Source organism: Trichechus manatus, unplaced genomic scaffold (genome assembly GCF_000243295.1).
Source record: "Trichechus manatus latirostris isolate Lorelei unplaced genomic scaffold, TriManLat1.0 scaffold00184, whole genome shotgun sequence".
NCBI lineage: Eukaryota > Metazoa > Chordata > Mammalia > Sirenia > Trichechidae > Trichechus > Trichechus manatus.
In genome coordinates, this window is record NW_004444120.1 from 5142973 (window position 1) to 5153973 (window position 11001).

Consider the following 11001-nt stretch of genomic DNA (forward strand, 5'->3'; position numbering starts at 1 on the left):
TGACCCCTAGAAGAGTGATCCTCAAGGACAATTTTGCCCCTCCCCTTTCAGGGACATTTGTCAATGTCTGGGGATATTTTTGGTGTTGCAACTGATGGGGGGGGTTATACCTGGCAATCAGTGGGTAAAGGCCAGGGATGCTGCTAAACAGTGCACAAAAAGAATGTTCTGATCCAACATGTCAACAGTGCTGAGATTGGGAAACCCTGCCCTAGAGGTAACATCAGCAGAAGCCAGCTTGAGATGAACAGATCTGGTGACACTGCCCACTTAGTGGAGCGAAATGGTGGAGCTGGGGTCAGGGGAGATTGCCGCTGTATTCAGGCAGAGATTCTCCTGACAACACTTTTTGTGTTTTCATGACTTGATAATATACCAGTGCACTCCTACCATGTTGAGTCTTACACTTAACCCACTCAGAGGTCAGATATTAGGCTTATTTAAAATTTGGATGTTTGATTCAGAAGCATGCAATTTAAATTTCTTTCTTTCTTTTTGTAGCATTTACTTTATCAGGGAAGACATTTCCTCATTGGGGTAATGGAGTCCCTATAATAATTGTCACTAATTGATACCCAGGTAGGCAGCCTTGGTAGAGAGGCTGACAATTAAATCACTCATGGCAGTGACCTAGGGGACTAGTTTTGCAGGTCCACATTTAGTCACATGAATGAAGAAGAGGGAGGCAGAATTGAGTGAGATTATGCAGTCAGTTTTCAGGAAACATTACATTTATTGTAAACAGTAAGAAAAATATTTATTTGGGCTAATGCCATGAACCACACACACATACACACACACACGCAGACTTCTCTCAAGGAGAATTTCATCCCTACCTAATTATCGACAGAGATGGTAAAGCCTGCACGATTATTCTTTGAATAATATATAGGTTTTGTCTACTAGCCTGGGGACAAGATCACATGTGTCCCAGTCGTGCCCCTGGAGTGTCTTTGTGTGACTCTCATTTAACTTTTCTTCAGTTTCTCCATCATTAAAATATCTAACCCTTTCTTGTTTTCTCTTCTATGAAAGCCCTTCCATACCTCCCGGAGAACCACATTTGGAGGTGAGGCCATGAAATTTAAAGAGATGTGAGTTCATTAGCTTTCTAGAGTTATATTCTAGTTTTCTGGGGCAATTGAGTGGGTCTGAAAGCAAAAATCATTTAGAAGAAAACATTCCTTTTATATGGGTCACAGAAAGAAAGAAAGAAAGAAAAACCTGGAAGAACTGGGATACCTGCTGTGGAAAATAAAATGGGCATTGGTTAAGACTTTGGCTTTATCACGTGAACCTGGGGAATAGACACCAATCAAAGTTCACAGGATTCTGATGGTTTCTTTTTAATCCTTCTCATGAGAGTACAGAGTAGAAGTGGTCTGGACTGTGGGAGGACAAGTTTGCAGTAATGCAAGACAAGTGTGGCAGATGCCAATGGAGAAGGCTCTTCCATGAAAACATAAGAAGCACCCCTGGGTGAGACTGTGAGTGAGGCAAAAGCTCTAAAATTGGTGAGTCCAGGGGAGAATTGGACAAACATGGTGTACAACTGTAAATTTGACTCACTCTTTTCATTCTTCCTCTTGCATCTTTAATCACCCCTACCTCTTCCCTCCAGCCATCTTCTCTCCCCCAAGCTGGTATTTTGAAAACTACCTTGTCAGAGGAAACCCTGGTGGTGTAGTGGTTAAGAGCTATGGCTGCTAACCTAAAGGTCGATAGTTCGAATCCACCAGGCACTCCTTGGAAACTGTATGGGGCAGTGCTGGCTACTGTGAAGTTTGAAAGCAGTTCTTATATAACAGAAGTAGAAATGATTTTTAAGAGTCCAGGATAATTTGAGGGCAAATCTAGGATGATAATGGTTAGAATGCAGAGAAAATGCTAAAAGAAGCACTCAAAGGAAATATCCTGGAGCAGACTTTGGAGAAAACCACAGTATATGGTGTGCGACACAACCTTACCTGGTGGTTGTAGCTTAGAATAGAAAAATAACACGACTTCTGTGACTTTTCCAGCATCTAAATCAAATTCAATTGTTTAATTCCATTAAACTTCCTACGCTGACATCACAGATCATGTCCTCGATCATGGCCTCTGAAGCGAACCTTTATATATGTTTGCTTCCTGGCATCCATTTTCCTGACTTTTGGTGACTGCACCCCAATTTTCCTCTGGTAGACTACTCTATTCCCAACTTTCAGTCAGTGTGTTTCCTTCCTATGAGGTAATCTCCCTCTCTAGCAGCGATGGGCAATGAGAAAGAGCCCTTGGTAATTAGAGAATTATATACTCTTGTCAGAGTGATTGGTTAAGAAATGGGCACATGACCCATTGAACCAATGAGATGTACAGAGACAATTGCTGAAACCTCTGCAAAAGAATCTCTACCTAGTTTGTTTCCTGCAGCCATCTGGTGACCATGAGATAAGAGCCTGTCTGAGAGTAAAGTCAACATGGAGAAGAGTAGAGCCAGGTAGGGGAAGAAGAGGCAGTGGGTTCTGATGCTGTCGTGAGCTTTCCATAATGTCATACAAGAGATCAGAATTGACTTCATGGGCATGCAACCTGGGCAGTCACACAGGACCCTATCTTCAGAATTGCCTGTGCTTGGTTTAAGGCTGTTGTTGTCTTGAAAATCTTAATAAATTTTCTATCTGAAGTTGTGTTTTGTAAGTGAAGTCCATGGAGCAACGGAGAACACGTGTGAGCAGAGGAGATAGGCATATATGAGTCTGCCATTCCTGGCCACCCCATTCGCATATAGCATTTGTGATGACCAATGAGCCTAGAACTCCAGTGGACATCACAATGCATAGGGGTTCAGAGAGACTCAAAGTGAATATAAGGTAAGCCTATTTTGCCTATGACTGAATAAGAGTAGAAGTTGACAGTCCTGAGAGGCCATGCTTTCCTGTTGAACCAGAAAACTTGCTTTGTGTGCAGGAAAAAGGCAATGACATTCTAAAAAACACAGACGACCAAAGAACCCTGACAGATCTTTTCTTACCTTTGTTATTACTTCTCTGTATTAACCAACCATATGCACTGAAAATGATGACATAGAAGGAAAGGAAAAGAACTGGTTACCCATAGTTCCGTTCCCTTTCAGTCCTTCCTCAGGAGGTTCAGTGGTTAAGAACTCAGCTGCTAATCAAAAAAGTTAGCAGTTTGAATCCACCAGCCACTGCTTGGAAACTATGGGGAAGTTCTGTGTCCTACAGGGTCGCTGTTTTTTTGTTTATTTATTTCAGTCATCAGTAAACCTAAGCTAGAGAGTGTTGTTAGAATGCATGTGTATCAAGAAGTAAAATAAAAACAGCTGAGTTAATTTTTTGACGTGATTCTACCATTTGGGTCAGAATAAGATACATATGTACGTGTGAGCTACAAAATACGAACTATTCAATTTTGGTGATTCCATATGCGAGTTAAATGACCTTATACTTGCATTTAAAACTGGCATTGTGAAATATGGAGACGAATGGTACAATTCATGCTAATAATTTAAAATTTTAACTTAGAATGACTGAAAAGCAAACAAAAAAAAAATAACATGACAAGGTGAGAGGGAGACTTCAAAAAAAGAGAAAACAGACTGCAGTTTAATATCTTTAATGGCACCTTTTTCCTGCTTTTTGAACTAGAGGTACTGCATTTTCAATTTTTTACTGGGCCCTGCAAACTGTATACCCAGCCTGCAAGGAACTTTTCAATGATATGAACCAATAAATGTCCTTTTTATTTTTGTCAAGTTAGGTGGTTTTAAAAAAAATATATATATATTTTATTTATTTTCTTTATCACTTAGCACTTATAAAATGAGTCTAATTGACAGATCTTCTCAGTGCCATTTCTCAGCTCGTACTCCTTAGTATTCTGCTATCCATGGACAAAATTTTTTAGGGATCTTAAACAACTTGGAATTGAGGGAAGAGAGAGAGCTAAAGTTGGCACAAAATGGAACCAGATGCTTGTGAAAATATACCTCCATGCTTTATTCATGCAGCACAGAAAATATTAGTGCGGTAGAGATCAGGTATCAACCCCTTCGTTTTCACAGGTAATACAATGAAGATTTGGGGAAGTCAAATTAAATGCACGTAGCTAGGAAGCAAAAAAGCTAGAACTCACATGTCCTGATGCCTGGGGAAAGATCTTTCCATTCTACTTCGTGATACTTCCCTCAGTTGTCCGTAATACACAGATGAATGGCATACTTTTGATTGCTGAATTGGTGCACCTGTTTAATAAAACTCACCTCTCAGGTGGTCTTTGGTTGTGAATCTTTTGAAACAAAAGATCGTCCGAAAGAAATGTGCACCAGTATACCAAGATTCCTGGCAAATTCAAACTAGCAAAATATCTGCTATAGAAGAGTGTTGTTCTCATTTTAAAACAACTTCTTTTACAGAAGTAATGCAAATAAATGCATTTCTTATTCAGGAAAAATCACAAATGCTACAATCTAAACTGAGGTCTTTTTATTAAACGTGACATCAGTTACAGTATATGCAAGGTAATCAAAATTATAAAAGACAACTTCTGTAAGGCAATATTGGGCCTTAGAACCAGGATTGAGATTTGAAATTTAGAACACTCTCCACCCACTCCCTGAAGTCAATTCCACATGCAGGGCATAGACTGTGGTCTCAAGAACTAACAGGGAGCAGAAAAAAACACTATTTCACTTGCACAGTTTTCTAAAGAGGAACCACGTACAGGGTGGACGGGTATTTTTTATTTATTGAATGTTCTCGACATTTCTCATTGGTGTCTCTGAGCAGCGGAACTAAGATCAATAGGAAGGCACAAAGCTGCAAGATGGGAATGAAAAATAAGATGAAGAGTAATGCTTGTAAAAATGCAAAGATATCTGCTTGAGAGACGGTGGAGGCTGCGTGACCCAGCCTCTCTCAAGCTTTCCTCTTATTTTGCATGACGGTGCTGATGCTGTGACTTGGAAGAAGTTCATTTCAAAGTGTGGAGAAATATAAGTCACTGTGGAGACAGACAGGGGCAGAAAGCATGTGATTTCAAGGGAAATGGCCATTCAGTCAAAGTTGTTTGTCGCTGCCCTAAATTCGCAGCGTGGGGCGGGGGGGTGTTTCTTGTTTTTTCACAAATATACTGATATACCCAAATGAATATTTTTATTCAAAATAATCACCTTGGCAATACATGTAGCCATTGCTCAAAACATCTTTGCGATTGCTATTATTCTTTGAATATATTCAGAGCCAGTAAACATTTGTCCCTTGATTTTTGGAAAGTGTCAGATGCCTTCAAGTGATATGTTTGCTGAATAAAATTATGAGTTAAGCTGATCATTTTTTCTTGTTTAAAAATTTCTTTAATAATTGGTGATCGAAAATAGAGTCAATATAAACTAATGTAATATATTTTCGTTTATGGTTTATAAACTGATACTGAAGGCTTACGAAAGGATGAACAATGACAATATCATAAAAGGAGGCTCCGAAGGTGTCTATTCTGAAGGGTCCAGTATTCAAGCACATTTGGTTATGTTTGTAAAAACGGAACAAAAACCGCACAAATACACGCAGCTTCTATAGAGGTTGCAGTACAGGTGGTCCCCGACTTACTAGGGTGCTCTGTTCTGATGACTCGCTCTTAAGTCGCTTCTGATGTAAGTTGAATACTTCACTTTTTTTGTTTAGTTTTCGGTATTATTGTGTTTTATTATCAGTATCTTTATAAACACAATCTTTACTAGTCTTTGGTGGTTGGCATGTGTTGGGTAACAACCCAGCGGTGTGTGGGCCTAGGGTCGGCCGTGTAGCCAAGAGACCAAAGAAAGACTCTGGAACCAGCCATCGGGACATACGGTTTATTCGGGAAACTTACCTACAGGACAGTCCAGGGCGGCGGCTGGACCAGATTAGCGCTCTGCTACCACCTAGCAAGGGACACAAGCTTATATACAGTTCCAGCTGAAGCTAAGGCTTATTTGTTTTTCTTCCAAGTCCCTAGGTGGCCGGCGCTCCCAGGGACTACACGTCCAGGCCCAGATGTTTTTATTTTTGTCGATAAGGCCTTCCTTGGTGTTGGCTACTGGCCCAGTCACGCCATCCCCAGTCTTGTGCCTTAGCCCCAGTTCATCCCCCGCATGCTTCGGGGAAGAGCAAAGCTGCTGACATTAGGAGTGGGGCATAGCATTACCCTACAGCATGAGAATGATGACATCAGCAAATTCCATGCTGCAACATTGTATGGACTACATACTCCTAACGATAACATGTACGGAAAAAGAGTGTGGTTCATTGTAACTGGAATACATCTTAAGTCGGGGACGACCTTCAAGTGTCTTGGTTGTGTAAAAAAATGTTGGTTTATTTTATGTAATATAACTAAATATACATTCAGAGAAATCACTCCTCCCTGGTTATAGACAACACATTCTAAGTCACCTTTAAGTTTTCTCAATTTCTGGCTTAATCTTCATCAAGTCAGAATTTCTTCTTTTTCCCCCAGGGCTGATTTAAGCCATGAAGTTCTCCCACTCTCACAGCCATAGTAAAGAGATAGCATCTAGTCCTTGGTCTTTACTTGTCCTGAACTGGTCTTTACTGAACCATGCGGTTGTCCCCTCGGGTCGTCCAGGCTGCTTCCTGCGGCAGTGCATCTCACCAGGACTGCAAGGCCCCTTAGGGGCATCTGCTCTCTCTCTCCCCCTGTCTTGCTCTCACGCTTGTTCCCACTCTCATTCTCGCTGTCCTTCTCTCTCAGCTAAATTCTAATTCCTGCTAATGTGGAGAAGAAGGAAGGTTTATTGTGTCTCCCATGCCTTTTGGGGGTGCTTAGATTTGCAGAAATCTTGGGCTCTCCAATGCAGACATCCCATAAAGGCATTCAGCAATACTTCTGCCTTACTTGAGTGGTATGGAAAAAAAATCTATGCAGATATGCCTGGAACATAACAGGACCTCTGAATATTTGTCGCCTGGCTGACTGAACGAATGTAGATGCTGCTTTCCAGCATTCCAGAAGGGAAGTAGGGCATGAGTTTTCTCTTCTCTTGGATTCCAAAAATTATAAGGCTCCTTCTACGAGGCCCTACAAGACTAATTCTAGATCTTGGAAGACTTCCTATAACAGAGTAGTCACTTGAGGAGGCTGCCCAATTCTGAAACATTCTTCTTTCTCCTCTCTCCACCATGTTTGGCTAAATTCTATTCATCTTTTGGATTTCCGATAAGACTTTGCCCGTTGATTCCTCTCTAGACTGAGCAGTCCATGAGGACAGAAGTCTTTTCTGTCCTTATCCCCTTGTATTACCAAGTACTGTGCTTAGCATATCAGGCAGTCAGTATATACACATCTTTGAAATAACTAATGCGAATATTAATAAATGAATTATTTGAGCAAGGCAATTTTGACCTTTTGAGAGTTACTGGAGTTTTCTAGGTTTTGCTAGTTCAGTTATCTCAGAAGGCTGGAAGTACTGGCTTAGTCCTGGCTACACTTTTGCAAACCTGTAGATAATGGGTTAAAAGGGAAAGGTTACTATCCCCAAGTAGACAACCCTTAAACAGTGAAAGACTTAGGAAGGTGATTTGATTTTAAGATGCCAATTCTCTGACTTTTCAGAAAGTTGCTTTAAAAAAAACTTACATACATGCAAGGTTCAATTACAGTGCTTAAGGACAACTTGGAGTCTGACAAAGACAGGAATCATATATAAATTTTCTGTTACATAATCAACAATCCATATGTTACAATTCAGATTCCTCAGTGACCATAAACGACTTCGAAAGAAAGAGTACTCCTCACCAAGCAGTAGAGGCAAATCTCCCATGGACACTTAGCACGGTGAAGATTAGGAAAGGCTGGTAAATCTTTAATGAACCTTTGGCTCCATTTTTCATGGTTTTATGAGAACAGCTGCACCAAACTTACTAAATTGAAATGTTCTGTGTTCTGCTGAGAAGGGTCAACTTTTCTTTCCTTCCTTCCTTCTCTCTTTTTTTCCCTATTATATTCCTAGCTGCCATGTCCTTACCCTAGTTAACTAGATTGGAACAGAAGTAATTCTTCTTATGATTGGCATATATGGGGGTGACAGGAGTGCTTATTTCTAGTCGTTTAAACCTTATTTTTAGGGACGAAAAATAAAGTCCACAGAGGATACCAATAGTCTGGATTTTCCTCTGGACGTATGCTGTCCTTTCATCAGGTTCCAAAGAAAGAGAGTTATTGTATGCTCTCAGAATCATGACAAAAATTATCAAGTGGGATATTTTATCTTTATTGAGTTGAGTTCATCATAGATGGGCAGCACAGTCAATGGCAAAAATGGGAGTTTAGAAGATATTGGTCCTTTATTGTAAATCTGGAGCATATTACATAACTATAGCTTTGAAATCTGGAACATCTTTCGCTGGGGCAAACATATGCATTCAATATAGTTTTTTATTTTTTATTTCCTTCCCTCTGGTTTTGACCATGGATCTTCATTAGAGAGGAAAATTGGATAATCAAGAAGCATCTGTTAAGTAACTAATTGCATATGTCACTGATTTATAATTTATATTTATATAAAATTTATATTTATAATATATATTTATAATAACAATTTATTTATTTATAATAATAATTTATAATAATAATACATTTATAATATACAATTTTTTTAAAAAAAGTTTTTATTATGGAATATGTCAAACATACACAAAAGTAGTGAAGATGGTATAATGAACTCCTATGTACCCAAATCCCAACTTCAACTTTTATAAACTCAGAGCCAATTTTGATTTAACTAAATTCTCACACATTTCCTTTCTCCCTAAATTATTTTGGAGCAAATCCTAGACATCATAAATGAGAGTTCCTAATCTCCAGAAGATAAAAATTCTTTTAAAAAACAATCACCATGCCATTATCTCACCCCAAAATTAACAATTCCTTAATATCATAAAATATTCATTAAATACTGTCCATGTTCACATTTCTTCTATTTTTAAATTTGTTTGTTTTTAATCAAGATCTAAATAAGACCATATATTGGAATCAGTTGATGTTTTTTAACTTCCTTTTAGTCTAAATATGGTCTCTCTCTCTCTTTTTTTCAATATATTTTTTACAGAAATTAAGTTTTTTGTTCTATGAGTCTCCCTCAATCTTGATTTTACTGATTGTATCCCTGTGGTATCATTTAACATGTTCTTCTATCCCCTGTATTTCCTGTAAATTGATAGATGGAGAGGCTTAATTTACTTCATAGGTGGTATCATGGACTGAATTGTGTCCCCCTAAAATATCTGTCAACTTGGCTATGTCATGATTCCCAGTATTGTATGATTGTGTAATCTGATGTGATTTCCTTATGTGTTGTAAACTCTATCACTATGATGAGGTTATACTGATGACATCTACAAGGTTGGATAGTGTCTTAAGCCAATCTCTTTTGAGATGTAAAAGTGAGAAGCAAGCAGAGACACATGGGAACCTCATACCACCAAGAAAGCAGTGCCAGGAGCAGACCGTGTCCTTTGGAGCTGAGGTTCCTGCGCAGAGATGCTCCCAGACCAAAGGAAGACTGATGCATCACAAGGATCTTCCTCCAGAGCCGACAGAGAGAGAAAGCCTTCTCCTGGAGCTGATGCCCTGAATTTGGACTTGTAGCCTACTAGACTGTGAGAGAATAAACTTCTCTTTGTTAAAGCCACCCACTTGTGGTATTTCTGTTAGAGCAGCACTACATGACTAAGACAGATGGTGTTGTGTGCTTCTATTAGGTGGCATCTAATGTCTAATTTTCTTTCTTTTTGTATACCATACATTTTAAGACTTGATTATACATCTTGTTTTTCACTTATTTCATTAGTGAATATCTGCCAAAAGAGATTTTAAGTGCCTTTAGGACGAGATTGGCTACTTATATATCCTGTGTAGTGCTTTTCCCAAGGCTGGACTCTCAGCAGGTGGGACTATACCATTTGTTGAATTGCTCTATGTGTTCAAAACAAGAATGTAGGGCGTAACTACTGGCAAACATGGCAAATAAGCAGACCTTATCACATTCCTTAATAAGAGACTTAGGAAGAGGACAGGTGAATTCAACAACTGCTATTTATTATAGAGGAAAACAAGTTAACTTTACCAAGGCTTGCATTCTTTTAAAGAACAATGCTTATGGAAAAGTTAAATGTGCATTCATGACTTTATGTCTTTGAAATTTTGTATGTGATTATCTGTATGAAGCTCTAACTCTATTTGTAATTCAGATAGGACTACCATGAAAGAGGAGACCTGTGAGTTGTGTATCTGGAGAAATTCCAAATTTCCCTGGAGTGAAGACTTGACAGGGGCTTTTTGTTCTGATAAATGAGATTTCTGCTTCTCCATCTCTTCTAACCCAAGAATTTTCCAATGCATTTAGGGTCTAGTATCAAAGGTGGTTGATATTAATGGATAAATATTTGGTTTGGAGTAAAATAATTGGGAAGGACTGAATACTTTTAGTTTTTTGGGACAATATAATATTGTCATTGTTAGGTGTGTGTTGCTGAATGATTTTGGGTGTATACAATTATCCAGTAAATATTGCTGATTGGGAAGGGGAAAAATGAGTAGGTGACTAATTTGTATTGACTATCTACCATGTCTGAGAGTCTATGCCATATACTTTAGATATGGCGATGTAAGAATTGCTGTGAGGAATATGTTCTTATCTCTGTTTTGCAGGTGTGGCAAATGAGGCTCAGACAGACTAAATAATTTGTTCAAGGCTTCCCAGCCACTACTCGGGGAGACATAGTTCAAATCTAGTTCTATCTGATTTCAAAGCCTAAGAACTTTCCAACCTACCAGCATTTCCAAAGTGTGTAGTAAAGAAGACCTGTGCTGAGAAATGTTCCCTGAGTAAAGGATTATGCAGCCATATGAGTTTAGAAAACAATGAATACCAAATCCCTTTATTAGTGATTCCCAATGCATAAAGCTTCTGAGAAGTCCTGTAGAAATCAAACTAAATTA